The sequence below is a fragment of the Muscardinus avellanarius genome, assembly GCF_963383645.1.
Source record: "Muscardinus avellanarius genome assembly, chromosome: 1".
In the NCBI taxonomy this organism is placed as follows: domain Eukaryota; kingdom Metazoa; phylum Chordata; class Mammalia; order Rodentia; family Gliridae; genus Muscardinus; species Muscardinus avellanarius.
Genome location: NC_137786.1, coordinates 1,395,699 through 1,408,617, shown reverse-complemented (window position 1 = coordinate 1,408,617; position 12,919 = coordinate 1,395,699).

Below are 12,919 nucleotides of genomic sequence, written 5' to 3'. Positions count from 1 at the left end.
GGTGGAAGACGAGGAGGAGGAAAAAAGAAGAGAGGGAGAATGAAGAAAAATAGGAGAAGAAAGAAAGAATAAAAGTTGCTAAATTTAAGACGAGGAAAGGTTTGTCCCAGCTCGCAGGCTTGGAGGTTTCACCCTAACTCATCACTTTTGGACCTGTGGGCAGAAAGGGCTAGTGGGGCATATGGCAGAGAAAGCCTGTGCACCCCATGCACAGAAACAAAAGAGAAAGAGAAAGTGACAGGCCCACAGTCCCCTTCAAGAGCATAGCCCCAGTGACCTAAAGACCTTCCACCAGGGCCTACATCTTTAAAGTCCCACCACTGCCCAGGGGTGTCACAGGGTGAGGATCAAGCCTCAACACGTGGGCCTTGGGGGATATTCCAGATCCATGCTCTAGTGAACAGGAGGGACGGGATGAAGGCAGCGAGGGAGAGAAGAGAAGAAAAAGGTAAGGAAGGAACGGGGAGGAAACCGGCCTCACCCGGGTTGAGTTCAGCCGAGTTAGCTGCCTGCCTAATCAGCTGACAAAAAGTAGCCAGTACTCACTGGAGCACAAACAGAACTCAGAGTCCATATACCAGGTAGGTGAAAACATCCACGTGCAGCACAAACTAATAGACACATAAGGAACATAAAATGGGACAGAGATAGAAAATGGCATATTGTAACTATGTTCATGAACATAAATGAACATGTATTACCACTAAAGGAGAAGGTAGGGAGACGTAACAGAGAAATGCAAAGGGAAATCTAGAGGTGGAGAATACCAAGAGTAAAACCAAACTCACTGGATGATCTCAAGAGCAGGTCACGTGGCATAAAGCTGATGAACTTGAAGGTAATGCCAGGCAGGCCGTCAACCTCAAGAACAGAGGAACCAGAAACGCGAACTCCAGGATTCTGATGATGAACAAAAGACTCCTACAAAGAGACCGCAGGTGACCAGCAGCTGCAGCAAAGTAGCCGGGTACAAAATCCACTTAGGAAAATCACTAGCATTCCTACACGTCAATCATGAATCCCCCGAAAAAGAAATCCAGAACCAATGCCATTCACACTAACCTCAAACAGGACAAAACACTTAGGAATAAAGTTAACTGAGAAGGTCAAAGATGTCTACAATAAAAATTACAAAATGATAAGGAAAATAACTGGAGAAAATCTTGGAAGATGGAAAGATGTCCATGCTCTTGAGTAAACAAAATAAATACAATGGAAATGGCCATCCAAAAGTGATCTACAGATTCGATGCGATCCCTGTTAAAATACCATGCTCATTCTTCTCAGAGCCAGAACACTCAGTCATAAAATTCATGTGGAAAGACACAAGGACAAACGGAGTCAAAGCAATTCTCATCAGTAAGAACCATTCCAGAGGCAGCAGCATACTTGATTTCAGCTGGGTATGGTGGCTTAGGCCATATCCCCAGTGCTTGGAAGGATCACAGGTTCCAGGCCAGCTTCAGTAACCTTGCAAGGCCCTCTGGAACTTAATGAGAGCCTGTTTAAAAAAAAATAGGGCAGGGGTGTAGCTCAGAGGTAGAATGCCTCTGGGGTCAATTTCCAGTAAAAAAACAAAAAAAACAAAAACAAAAAAAAACACCTGACTTTAAATTATACTACAAAGTGATAGTAATAGAAAGGGCATGGTGTCGTCACAAAAACAGACACATGAACCAATGGAACAAAATGGAAGATTCAGAAACAAAGCTTCATATCTGTAACCAGTTGATTTTTCATAAAAGTGCCAAGGCCTACACTGGAGAAGAGAAAGCCTTTCAACAAATGGTGATGTGAAAACAGGTTATCCCTATATATACAAAAGAATGGAATTAAACCCCAATCTTTCAAGAGTCAACTCAAGATTAATCAAAAACATAGAAATTAGACCAGAAACTTTGAAACTGCTAAAAAGGGCATAGGACCAACATTCCAATATATAGGTACAGGGAGAAACTTCTTCCGTAAAACCTCAAAAACTCAGGAAATTAAAACCAGAATTAATAAACAGCATTAATTTTAAAAGCTTCTGTGCAGCAAGGACAAGGACACCACCAAGAGTCTCCAGAGAGAGCCTAGAGAAGGGGAGACCTTTGCCACCTGCCTCTCTCATCAAGAACCAACGTCTAGACTACACAACAGGCCCAAAAGCTTAACACTAAAGAGGCCGTCAAGAAACGGGGATGAGGCTCCTCCAGGAGCCCTGCTCCCACCAGCCATGAGCAACAGCGGAACGGCAAATAGAGGCATCATATGAGCCTGCTTTTCACTTCGTTTCTTTAGAATCCACATGACTCGTCGAAGTTAGGGTCAATGTCTTGTAGATTTTACGATGTGCGTAGAGGTAATTCATGTGAAACTATACCGCAGAGGTGGGGGAGGCAGGGAGATCGCTCCGTCATGCCCAGGCGCGTCCACATCATGATGATAGCCATCCCTGCTCAACCACTAAATTAATAATGGGAAGAGGAACAGTCAGAAAGGGGCTGGACAAATTACTATGGATTTCCAATAGTCCACGTATCCAAAACACAGAGAAAGGAGAAAGGTAGGCCCGACAAAGACAGAAGAAGGCTGCAGGTGCAATAGCAGAACCTATGGTCAGGCGCATGGTAACCATGGCGACACTGGCGTTTAAAGGCCATGTGTACAAGCCTCCATGTGCAGGCGAGGGCTAAGGAAGCTAAACGCCATCCTCGGAGGTGTCCAAACTCAGGTGTTTACAGTCGTGTGGATCGACTGCTCATGTGCCCAGCTGATGTTCTGAGTCTCGTCCAGAGCAGTCCCATAGGGCAGATGTAGACCTGCTCCCTGGCTCAGCAGAGGGAGGCTCTGGGGTCCTGGAGCCCACGAGCTGAGAGGTGCCACCAGGCGTGGCGGGCAGAGCCCCAGGGTGTGCTCCGCCATGGGAGGCGGGCCAGCCTGCACGAAGATCCCTCACCAGGTTAGAGGAGGTTTGGGGGTCGTGAGTTCTTATCAGAGCATTTTAAGGCGCTAGTGAGCATAATAATTACTGGAAATACTTGGATATGCTAGAAAACCTGCCCCATTGCATAGGTCTGGGGAAGGATTCCTAAATCTCTAATAATGAGCAACCAATGAAGATCGAAATACACAGTCCGAAAACATCAGGCTGGAAGAGGACAGGGAGCATTAGAATGTGGATGGCTATAGCAACATCGGAGCCCTAGGTCCTCGGGGGAAAGCTGAGGCCTTGAGCATTCACCCCGAAACCCAAGCAGGCCTCCCTGGAGCACCGCCTGCCGCATGTGTAGCAGGAGCTTCCAGACCAGGCCAAGACCTCATAACCGGAGGCGCTGCCTGCAAGCCAGCGTCGGCCCGGATCAATCTATTTCTTTATCACAATAAGTACAGCAGCTAGTGGGTGCCAGGGTTTAAGTCTCTCTTGATTAACCTCACGGTGAGCTTTTGTAAAGAGGATGCAAGGCTGGGGATGTAGAAAGCCTGCCTCAATTTGCTGTGTTTCAGCCACAAATGCCTCTTAGAAAACAAAGGAGGCCGAGGCCCCTGGGTGAGGTGCAGTTGGCAGGCTCCGCCAGGGGAGGCAAGGTGACGCCCGGGAGCTCTGGGCCTCAGCGCTCACTCCAGCTCATAAATTGATTCTAAAACGACAATTCATTAAGGCACTTAAGCTGTGCACGTGTACCTACAACTTAAGCAACATAAAAGCAACCTTCTGTCAATAATCAAGTACATTTTATTATGTTTCCCTTCTGGCAAAGAGGTAAATAATCCTATAACAGCCTATTGTAGTCACTTAAGAAAATGGACGTCATTTTTTCTGGGACAGGGGTAATGTGCAAAGAGTACTTTTGATAGCACCAGTTCATAATCATCCCTGAAAAAATAGAAGTGATTTATATTTGGTCTAATCCAGGGAGCCATGTGAGAAAAGACATATAAAATTAGGAAGGTTTAAACAATTCTGATAGTCACTGCTGAACAATGCCATCCGATGAAAGCAAAGTCACAAAACTCTCCATCGGGTCCCCAGACCTTGACATCCACAACAAGAGATGCTCCTGTCCTCTGAGACAAGCCCGTGCTGGGGCGGCACGGCTCTGGACGGGCTCAGGGCTGGCTTGGCTGCAAGGTCCTTCCGAGGCCAGGCCTCCCTGCAGGGAGCGGAAGAGCAGCAGGTTCTAGGTGGCTCGTGTTCCCCTCTCCCTACGCAGCAAGAGGGGATTCTCTGATCTTCACTGTAGACATGGTAGAGTGCTGGAGGTAACCCCACAAAGAGGGCAACCCCCAGCGGGGCCCTGGGGTTTCCTCGCTCTGACTTTGCAGGTTGAGCCTGCAGCCCGGGTCGTTCCCCACTCGCTGTTCCTGTCCAGTCCTGGTCCAGTGGGTGGGCTCCTGCTCTGGTAAATGTGAGCTCCGTGTCCACCCCTCCATCCCTCCAACATGGCACAGTCTACCCTGTGTCCCTGGGTCACACGGGTGGAAGTAGCGTCGTGGACTTCCAGCCAGGCGTGTCCGTTGCAGGTTCAGCTGCACGTGGTCTACCAAGCGAGGGCTGGGGAAAGGACAGAGAGGGCAGCCACCAAGCCGCGTAGCTGCGAGAGCCGAAACCTCCCGCCAGAGCTGTCCTCAGATTCCTTGAGCGTCTATGCTCCTGCTCACTTTAACCAGGACTTGGTTTCTGGGAGTCCTGATACCTTTGAGCACCGCTCTAAACTAGGCATGCTTTAAGTCAGAAACTAACAAAGAAGGGGCCATGTAATGAGCTGTGCCACATCATTCATTTGAGCTGGATTCTGAGACAGGGCTGACAGGGACTCAGGAACGCCTTCCTTCTGGTTTAAAAGAACCAGATGACCACAGTGCCCACCCACAGAGCCAGCTGGATCATAGCCCAGGTGCTGTCCAGGACTGCCAGGTTGCTGGACAAGGGTATCAGAAAGATCTGGAAATAATCCTCTCAGAAGTGTCTTAGATTGGTCTGACTGCTGAGCAGTCACTTAGACTATGGCTGAGTTCTAGTAACGGATGTGGCAGCTTCACGTGGGCTGCTGTGCTGCTTTCACAAGCATCGTGCCCAGTGGAGGCAGCTTGCGACGTCTCACTGTGTAGCTGGTGGCTCCCAGCGCATTCGTTCAGGAAGTGAGTTCCTGGACTCAGAGCCTCCGCTCGCCTTGGACCACTCTGTGCCCAGATCCTGTGGGGAGAGGGCAGCAAGGTGCCCGTGTTTAAACACGGCTCACAGTGAACCCTGAGCGCACAGGAGGCACATACAGCGAGAGTCCTCAACTCAACGCTGGTCCTAGATCAACACGTCAGAACCAACGTCCTTTGCTCTCATTCAATTTGCTTCTTGCAAAAGCAGTCCAGCAGCCAGGCGAGGTGGCGCACGCTTGTAATCTCAGCATTCAGGAGTCTGAGACCAGAGGATCGCAGTTCACGGACAGCCTCAGCTACCTAGTGAGGTCCTCTGCAACTTAGTGAGACCCTGTTTCAAATAAAGAATAAAAATAGGGCAGGGGGTGTAGCTTGGAGGTAGAATGCCTCTGGGTTCCATCCTCAGAGCCAATAAATAAATAAATAAATAAATAAGCAGTCCAGCAATTGTACCCAATTTTAGATAAATTTATGCTGAGTTTTCAGATGACAATGCCTTGGTGGAAATTATTCTGCTGTGGAGATATTTGTAAACTGCTTGAATCAATTTCCCAAAACCAAGTCGTCCAGTGCGGCCGCTTCAGAATGCACTTACGTTTTAAATGAAGTCTGTCAGACTTACCCTTACAGTTACGACTTTTCTTAATAATCTTAGATCTGGCGTGTCGCATGAAAAAAATACTTTCAAAATTAAAGGTAACAAAAGATGTTCTTTGGTCAGCCAGGGATGCGGCTGGATGCTGGCAATGCTGATTTGATGGCCCCTGAAAACCCAGCAGAAGTTGAGGCTAGAGGAGATCTCCTCTGACTTTTCTTCATCATAACGGCAGCGTGATGGGCCAGGAGGCGGGGATATTTCCCCTTCCCTCAAAATACAGTGACGTCATTAAGAGGCACCAGTACATTACTTTTTGTGCTATAATATTTACCTCATTTATTCGTGTGTGTATTGTGGGCATGCATATGTAGGTACATATGATATTTAAGGGAAATAGTTTCTTCCTGCTTTTCTTTACTGATCATGATTATTGTATTTGTTTCCATTTGTGATTATTAGAGAAAATGTTCTGTCAAGCAAAAATAGGGGTATTAAAATAATCCATTTCAAGTTTTCAATAGGCTGGTCACCCACTAATCCCACCCGGAGGCCTCCTCTCCTGCTGGAGATGGCCCTGCCCTGTCTGCTCAGGGGATTCTAGGGTACCTGGCTGGACACTGACCACATGGGCAGCCGAGAAGCCTGGGAATGAGTTTGGCCCAGGGAACAGGGGCAACAAGATGCCTGGACTTGCCAAGGGCTGCTGCTGGCTGAGGTGGGAGGGCAGCATCCCAGAAACCAGCAGCAGCGGGCCAATCAGCCGGCTCAAGATGCAGGCAAGAGCCCACAGCCCCAGCGGGACCGAGATGTGCTGGGAGAGTCCATGAGCCCCAAGACACGGCGGGAGAGCCCACAGCCCCAGGGGCACTGAGACGTAGCTGCAAGAGATGCCGCATCATCTTCACAGAAATGGGGGTGGGGACCTCCTAGGACATGGAAGGACTTGACAACAGACCACAGCAAAACAGGGCTCCTCCAAGTGCTTGCCCGCAGGAGGATGTGAAGGGCTGGGCAGAAGGCAGTGGGCGGGTCCGTGAGGAGGACGTCTGGAGAGCGAGCGCTGGCGTGGCCTGACTGGAGGCGCCAGCCCTTCCTCCTACAGTGACAGCCCTGGAGCCCTGGCCCCGACCCTCAGGGGCTCAGGTGAGGGCAGGCAGTCACCTTTGCAGGGCTCCTCCTGGGATGAGCCCCACCACAGGGGCGTGGTCAGAGAGCTGCTCTGGCAAGGGGCCGGCAAAGATGCTGCCCTGAGGAAGCAGGTGCCTAGTGGTACTGTTTAAGTGCTGTTATCTTTACAGTGTATTATTAAAATGCACTTCTGAATAGCGACATTCATTCAATCATAAAATTGCAATAGAAATTGAAAACATATTTTGTATTAAAAAAAAACTCTTAGCGATGGAGATTTGGGGTAGGTGTTGGAGGGAAGAGGCAGTGGGTTTGTTCTGAAGGTTCCTTTCAGGAGTCTCTCCTTTTAGGAACAACAGCAATCAGAGAAAACACCGAGAAAACACCCGAGGAGCATCCTCGCAAGAGCGGGCAGCGGGCGGCGGGCGGGACCGCGGCCTGGCGCAAAGGCCCACCCTGGGAGGCCTGGGGAGTCAGGTCCCGGGCTGAGGCAAAGGCAACGCTGGGAGAGGGGAGCCCGCGGCAGGAGAGCGTGCGGACGCCTGAAAGCCTCCCTGGCCTGTGCTCTCACAAGGTCTACTTATTTTTTTTTATTTTTTATTTTGCTGAGGTTGGCCTTGAACCCGTGACCCTCCTGTTTCAGACTCCCAAGTACTGGGTTTACAGTCATGTCCCTCCATGCCCAATCTAATTTCTAAAACTAAAAATGTTTAACTTTACTCTTTTTCGTCCGCCTTCTGCTTCTGCTTATTTTCTCCCAGCTGTGCCTCAGATCTCCCCACTCTTTTCTGGTGATGGAGGTCCCCTTCTGTGCGTCTTCCTGCATTAGAGGTCGGGCTGACACTCGTCATCGTAGGGACTCCGTTCTCTCACGTCTGTGTAAAGGACTCTGGGTTTGACCTCGGTGCATTCCTGTTGCTCGTTTTTTTTGCGAATCAAGTCTTCCTGAACTGGGGGAGGTGGGAGTTTAGTGGCAAGTGCGGACCTCCCTTCTTTCACCCATTTCTGCGACCACCACTGCATATCAGACATCTGGGGAAGCAGATGGGAATTTATTTATTTATTTTGTGTGTGTGTGTGTGTGTAGTACTGGGGTGGAACTTAGGGGCATTCTACCTTCGAGCTGCATCTTCAGTCCTATTTTTTATTCTTTATTTTGAAACAGGGTCTCACTGAGTTGCAAAGGGCCTCACTAAGTAGCTGAGGCTGTCCTCGAACCGCGACCTTCCTGTCTCAGCCTCCCAAATGCTGGGATTACAAGTGCGTACCGCCACGCCCAGCAGCACATGGAAATTTCTGGAAAGCAATGTGTTGGAATTGAGAAGTCAGGGACAGGCAAGAAGCTGGATTTATACATTTTGTCAAAAGGACAGGTGGGTAAGCAGAATGTTTAGCACTTACTTAGAGAAAGAATACTTCAGTTATTCACAATATAAGAAAAATGCTTGTCTTTAAGCCTCGAAGGTTAATGACATCGATCTTTTACCAGACAATGCCCTTCGAGACTTATTCAAGCTTACTTAGGTTTTCAGCGTGGCGAGCAGCAACTGTTTAAACATCCCCTCTCTTTCCTGGCTCCTTTAGAAAGCCCCGCACTTTCTCTACCCGGGCTGCCCGTTCTGAGGCCTTCCTCTCGTCTCTTGCTTCTAACCTGGACAATGCTCTCATGAGCACATACTATAATTCTCTCCCCTTTTCTTTATCCCCTTGTTCCTACAAGTTGGCCTGAATAAAGGAGTCATTATCAGTAGGTCCACAATGGGTCCAGACACCCTCAGTCAAGATGTTCTGCAGATGAAATATTGATCAGCCCTCAGTGGGCCATAGCGCTCCCGTGAAAGCTCGCAAGTTAATGGGTCTGGCCGCACTGGCACAGAGGAGGCATTCAGCCGCACAGAGAGCCGGGCCCGCGAATTATAATTACTCCCTACAACAATAAACGTCAGGACTGTTTTTATTTATGGACCACGGCCAGTGGTGGTCTGTGGGCAACACATTGAAAATTCATTTTACAAACCATCACCCTGGTCTCACTGTTTGCTTTCTCCCAGGGACGCCAGAGAATTAACCCTGAAGCTGCCAGTTTGGCCTTGGCACAGTGCACTCTTCAAGAGAAACCCTGGGCACGGGGGAGACTTTAGGGGATCTCTGGGTATAGAGGGAACCTGAGGGGTTGTCTGAGCTTCAGCACAGGCCCAAAGGAGCCCCCGCCCCAGGGCCCCTCCAAGGAAGCAGGGCTGGGGCCAGCCCTGGTCACAGGCTGGTCTGCTGCCAGTAGTACTGTGCTGGCGTCCAAAGGCTCGCAGCTCAGAGTCCTGAGTTACACAGACCCCACAGATCTAAGCCAGGGGGAGAGAGGCCCCTTTGGCTAGGCAAACACATCTGTCTCAGCTCTCCCAGGCTAGCACCTCTGTGCACCGAAGGAGGCCAGAGATAGCCGGGCTCCAGCTGGCTACTGGGACCAGATTTAGTCATTAGCAAACTTAAACCATTTTGAAGCATGCCCTGATCTTAGTCATCTGTTGCCCCAAAAAAGCAGAACATTAGGAAAAAACATGTGAGAAGAAGCCCCCAAGCCCCCAAGGCCCAGGCGTCCACGCTTGGTCCCTGCGGAGTCAATGGAACCTTAAGAGTGGGCCCAGCAAGGTGCTCAGGTCCCTGGGGGTGCACCTTCAAGGGGATTGCAGGACCCCAAATCTCATGCTGAGTAAATGTTTCTTCCCTCCAAAAGTAGCCTGTGCCAGCTATGTCGTAGTGGTGGAAAGCTGACTCCCATACCCTGAAGCCAATTGGCTGGGCCTGCTCAGGAGGCCGCGGGAGGGTGAAGATTGAACGTCTGGTCTGCACCTTTAACCCTCCTTCCCGGAAGGAGCCGGAAGCAGAGGACCCAGGCAGAGACGCTGGCACAGACCCAGGCCGTTCCGATGGTCTGATGCTTCACCTCCTCCTGGCATCTCTCCTCACAGAGGAAGTTGGGGATCGCAGGCTGGGAACGCAGAGGGACCAGGAGCCTGCAGACCCGCTGCAGTGGTGGCTGCTGGAGCCACCTGGGCACCCACAGAGGGCTGGAGGTTCACTCCCACTCCGAGAATGGCCCGCCTGGGCAAGGCGTGGCTCTGAAACCCACACCCGGTGGAGGATTGTTGTCGTCTGAGTGTCCCCAGAATCGATGGATATCACACCCCTTAGACTCCGAGGCCCGCCAGGAGAATTGCCCACAGGTACCATTCCATCCCCATTCCCATCTGAAGTCCTGGCATCTCCTCATCAGACTCCACAGGTGCTAAGAAAAACACAAGGACCAGATCCTGACCCAGCACAGGAACCAGCCAAAACCCTTCGGCCGCGCCCACAGGCGCATGCATGTCAGAACTCCTGGAGACTCGGGAAGAGCTGGGGAATGAGGGCCAGATGAGGCAGAGACTCCATCCTTCAAGGCCAGCTCTCCTCAGTGCTGTCCCTTCTCCGCAGTTATCCTGATGGGGCCACATGGAGAACCCAGCCTCCCTTCTAGACTGGGCTGTCTGTACCTGCCACCTGCCTGTGCGGGCAGCCTGCGGCTCACCCCACGGTCGCGTGCTCAGGGGGCCGGTGCCCTTCTGCTGGAGAGGGGCCCACGGGGCTCAGAAGGTTCTTACGCATCTCCTGACCCTTGAAACTTCATTCTCTGAAGTACACCTTTCTCAACTATAAAATGGCAAAAGTTCTACCTAACACAAAATGTTGCCATTGGAAAAGAATGTGATTAAAAAAAATGTAGGACCCCAGAATATGCTGGCTGATGATGCACTCAGTGGCCCTCCCTGTCCCCTCCACTTTCACTCCTCCCTCCCCCTCCCTCCTCTCTCACACCTCCCATCTCCCTCCTCCTCCCTCCTCCTCCCTCCTTCCTCCTTCTCTTCCTCCTTCTCTTCCTCCTTCTCTTCTCTTCTTCCCTCTTACTTCCGTCTCGTCATCTTCCCTTTCTGCTCTTCCAATCTCCAGGTTTTACCTTGGATTAAAACACAACTGAAACATAGTCTTCAGCTTGACCGTGACCCCATGGGGAGGACAGAGGCGACTTCAGATGCGGCCCTTGCCCACAGAGTCCTGGAAACAAAGGCCGATTCTCCATCTGTGCAAGTGTTCTCAGGAAGAGCCCCTCTCCAGGTGCTGTGGCCTGGCTCCACACTTCACAGTGGTGCTTTGGCGTCCTCGCCCCAGCACCTCAGAATGTGGCTGTGTTTGGAGATGAGGTCTTTAAAGAAGCAATTAGGTTAAATCAGGACATTCCTGTGGGCCTCAGGAGTACTAGTGTGCAGAAAAGACCAGATTAGGACACAGACATAGTGCAGGGGAGGAGAGAGAGAGAAGCCGTATCTACAAGACAATGAGGCAGATCCCCCCTCCTCAGAGGGAGGAGCCCCTCTCACCTGAGCCCCTCGCCTGCCCTTGGTCCTTAGCCTCCAGAACTACAGGAAGCAGGGATAAAGTCTCAGTTTGTAGCCATTGGTTACAACAGCCCCATTAAGACTGGGTAGATCCAGACAAGCCACACACTGGTCACTGTTAAGGCCAGGTGATAGGTCCCTGGGTGTTAAAGCCAGGTGACTGGTCCCTGGGATTCACTATGTCTCTTAGGGCTAAAATGTGTCCTGCAAAATTCAGTGAAGTCCTATCTCAGAAGGCGACTGTGTGGAGATGGGGCGATTAAATGATGCACTAGGGTGGCCCTGATTTTATCTGCCTAGGAAGAGGTCAGGACACACACACACACACACACACACACACACACATACACGCACACATCAGGAGGAGCCACCCCTGCCACATCTGGACCTTGGACTCTGGGTTCCTGTTGTGTAGGCCTCAGTCTTTGGTCTTTTGTTACAGGTGCCCTAGAGAACTACTACACAGAGAATCAGCAAACACACCCTCCTCCAAGGGCCCCAGGTGGGAATCCAGCACTCAAAACCCGGAGGAGGGTCCAGCATCCAGAGCCTGCCCAGGTGTGCCCGCCAAGCAGGGAACGGACGTCCCCAGGTAGGGCCCAGGTGCAGCCTGCACGGGCTGCGACGCGGTCTGTGCCCTTCAAGTCCTGTGCATGTCTGTCTGGGAGGATGCGTCCTCGGAGGACTCGCCCGCACTCAGCGCTGCACAGATCCTGGACGAGCCTGCACTTGTGTCTATGTCCTGAGGAGGCCGAGGACCCAGAAGTGTTGGCTGCTCAGTCTGGAAAGGGGCTGCTGGAAGGAAGCGCCATTTCCATCTGAGATGGAGGCGGCGGACACGCAGCACGTCCTCTGAAGGCATCTGACCCACTCACCCACCCATGTCCACCAGCGCCCCCCACCACAGGGCGCAAGGTGGCTTCTCCAGCCAGGAGAAGAGATGCAGAGCAGAAAGTGCAGACCCCAGGGGTTCTCAGCCACGACCAGCGCCGTCGTGGGCAGGACAGACAGACTGTGGGCAATTAAGTGACATGGTGCAGAGGACTTGCAGAGCCTGTCTCCACTGAGAGGGGATGCGGGGCCACGCTCCAAGACCCTCTTGACCAATGGCTTTCTGGTTATGGATCGGCCTGTCTCAGGCACCTGCTCACAGAGACACCAGAGGACCACATCCGAGAGCAGCTCAGAAGAGGCTTGAGACCCCAGCAAGGGTGGCTGTGTCCCTGTCACACCTCCCCTTCCCTCAGGAAGGGTGCTGCGTGGACGAGGTCACTGCTCCCGGTCCTTCAAGGCCTGGTTCCATGCCTTAGAGAAGAAGGGTCTGGGGGTCTGCCAGTCTCAGAGGTCCAGTGGACAGGGCCGACTCTGAGGCGGAGTGAGGTGCAGCAGGGTGGACAGAGGAGAGGTCTATGACAGGTAGAGTCCCCAAGACCACATCCCAGTACATGCTTCCTCCACCACGCCCCAGCTGCCCACGGTAACACCCAACACACCCATTCCATTATCAGCCCATCCGGGGGGTTATCCACTGAGGACTTAGAAGCCCCGTGACTCCATTCTCTCACTTCTGAGTATCTTCCCATCGCAATGCTCAGGTGTGAGTCCCAGGAGACGTTCTCTACCC